We start from the raw sequence: 2,644 nt of genomic DNA, 5'->3' as shown, positions 1-2,644 counted from the left end.
GACCCCAGTGTGAAGTACACAGCTAGGGCTACAAGGCCTGAAACAGCAGGAGGAGGAGGAGAGTTAAGGCTGTAGCTTCATGATTGCTTTAAGCTGCCATAAGCTGGCTCTGTGGCTGGAAGAAGCCATCCTAGCTTTCCTTTCCCTGCTCACACATTTCTGCTCTCTTCCTCATCTGACCACAAATATTCCTATAACTGCACAGTGACCAAGCAACTGATCCAGCAGAACACCTTTTTTTTTTTTCTGAGTGACTTTTAACTCAGATAATTTCCATTATTTGATTCATCACTCTACTGCACAAACATTTGTGCTGGCAAAAATCAAAGAGCTACAGAGAGGCGGGATTTCACCTTTTGTCACTAAAGCTGTTAGGTATGAGCCATGAAGGTATAAACTGGTCATGAAAGTATAGCGTTAGTGTTAAGGTGGTTAGTGTAAGTAGAATCCCGGCTGAGCTAGCATTCAGCCTGCTTATTCATAGATCAGCCTGCCTCTTCTTGCAAGCCTCGTTCACCATACAACATCCAGTTTCTGCAATAGATGTGGCAGACAGTAGCTTCTTGCACTATTTCACCCCAGAGCGGGTCAGACGAGGCACTGAGTGAGGGACCTTCTTGCAAGGAGCAAAGTAGGGTGAGACTCTGACTGACTCCATGTCTGTGGAGGGAAAGGGGTTTCGCAGTGCCTTCCCTCCAAGTGTTTAGTTTGTAAACTCAATGCCATTATTTTCACAAAACTTACAGGGTGCAACGTATGTGTTTACAATGTATTCACAACCCTTTGAAAGTTGGTAGATGGCAGAGAGAACTGTGGTCCCATGGCCAATTGAAGTGAGCTGGATTTCAAGCTCTGCTACACCTGCTGTTCTCCACGTGACTTTTGGCAAGGCTCAGTCTCTCTGTGCTTCAGTTTCCTACCTGTTCAATGAGAAGAATGTATTTTTGTTTTGAGGAGAATAAATTAATACACGTTAGTGAGAAACCTGAGTGCCAGAAGGATTGGAGCAGTCACCCAAACAGCTCAGATGTGCGCACATAAATGGCAGGATTCGTAACTCTGTAACTGTGCTTCTCAGAACACTGGAAATGGTCACAGATGCTATAAGCACCATTCCATCCTTTTCTGGCCAGGGAGAACTTGTTGGAGAAGCCTGAAGTGTGCTGAAAGCTACACAACACATGCCATAGTCACCCGTGACCTAGTGACTTCAAACTGTGGCTCAGTAGTGCTATCTTGTTCTGAGCAGATACAGTTTGTTAGGTTGTCCTGATTACTCAAAGCTTTATTTTCTGCCCTAAAGAAGCGATTCTCATTGATTTAAAATTTATAAATGCCTTTCCTTCATCACTTGGTATTATGTATTGCCCAAGACACCCTTTTTATGAGATTACTAAATAATCATCAGTGCTGTAAACCACAGATCTAACTGATGGGATAAATACCAGTATTGATGACTGAATTAATTCCCAGCATGTTTCTTTTGGGTTTAGCGGTGTTACACAAGAGGCATACTGGGTCCCACAGGTCACCAGTAATGACATGAATTACCTGTAGGGCAAGTGAATGAGATGAATAATATTATTACTGTTAAGTACCTTTAAGAAGTAATTGCAATAAAACCATCTTACCATCTAAGTAAGCTTTTAATGGAAGTATTTGATTGTTGAAGAGATAATTTAAAAATTATTTTTAAATTATATGTTGACTGGATCTACCTAAACATTTCTGGGGTCATCCCGAGATGGCTTTACTTTATGTATATGCCAAACACCAAAGCCAGGAAGTTACTCTCAATTTTATCCTGGACTAGACACCAGTCTATCCTAGACTATCCCCACATGTTTACCACAGTAACTGCAGTGCTGGCTTTCTATAAGCAAACATTAGAGCTATCGATCAAAAACGAATACAGAATGTAACTCGGCAAAATCCCTAAAACCGCCTAGTTTTCATCATTGCTACCAAATGGACTGGTTGACAGCCATCTTTGTTGCCCAGTCTCGGGACATTTAGTAGGAAAGCAGAACAAACCCCAACTTTATCTCAACCTTTGTGCAAGAATAAAACACTTAGGTGCGATGTGGAGATTTTTATTAAGTAGTGTGTTTAAAGTAGTAGCTTACTCCTAGGATTTAATTTCCGGCGCTTGTGAGCTGACTGAATTCTCTGCGAACACAATATGTTAACCACATCTCTTGACCACCACAAAGCTGCATGCAGGTGACTGCAGCGATGGCGTTTTCATTCCACTGAAAAAGCCACCGCCGTTCGATCAGGCTGGGGAAAAAATCGTTTGCAAACCAGGAGGCCGTCTCTAACGGGCACTAAACAAGGGACTTCTCCATGGCGAACATGCACGTCAGTCCTCACGCCTGAAATGGATAGGTTTAAAGCGGATTCAGACCCGCCTCTCTGTCCTATGTGTCTTCTGTATATAAGGTCGACTTTTCCTCTGATGAATGTGGCTGCTACTAGTGCCATACTAGCTGAAAAGGGGCACTGGAAATGTGGAAAACACCGCTGTCACCCCAACGGGGGGCCCCCCCCCCCCCCCCGCGCTGGGCAGGGCGGGTCAAGCCGTACCCTGGCGCTCAAGGCCTGCTCACCACAGCCGAGGTGGGGGTTCAAAGCGCCGAAGCTC

This window comes from Haliaeetus leucocephalus, unplaced genomic scaffold (assembly GCF_000737465.1).
Source record: "Haliaeetus leucocephalus isolate CR32 unplaced genomic scaffold, Haliaeetus_leucocephalus-4.0 Scaffold819, whole genome shotgun sequence".
NCBI classification, from domain to species: Eukaryota; Metazoa; Chordata; class Aves; order Accipitriformes; family Accipitridae; genus Haliaeetus; species Haliaeetus leucocephalus.
Note: the sequence above shows the minus strand (reverse complement) of the source record.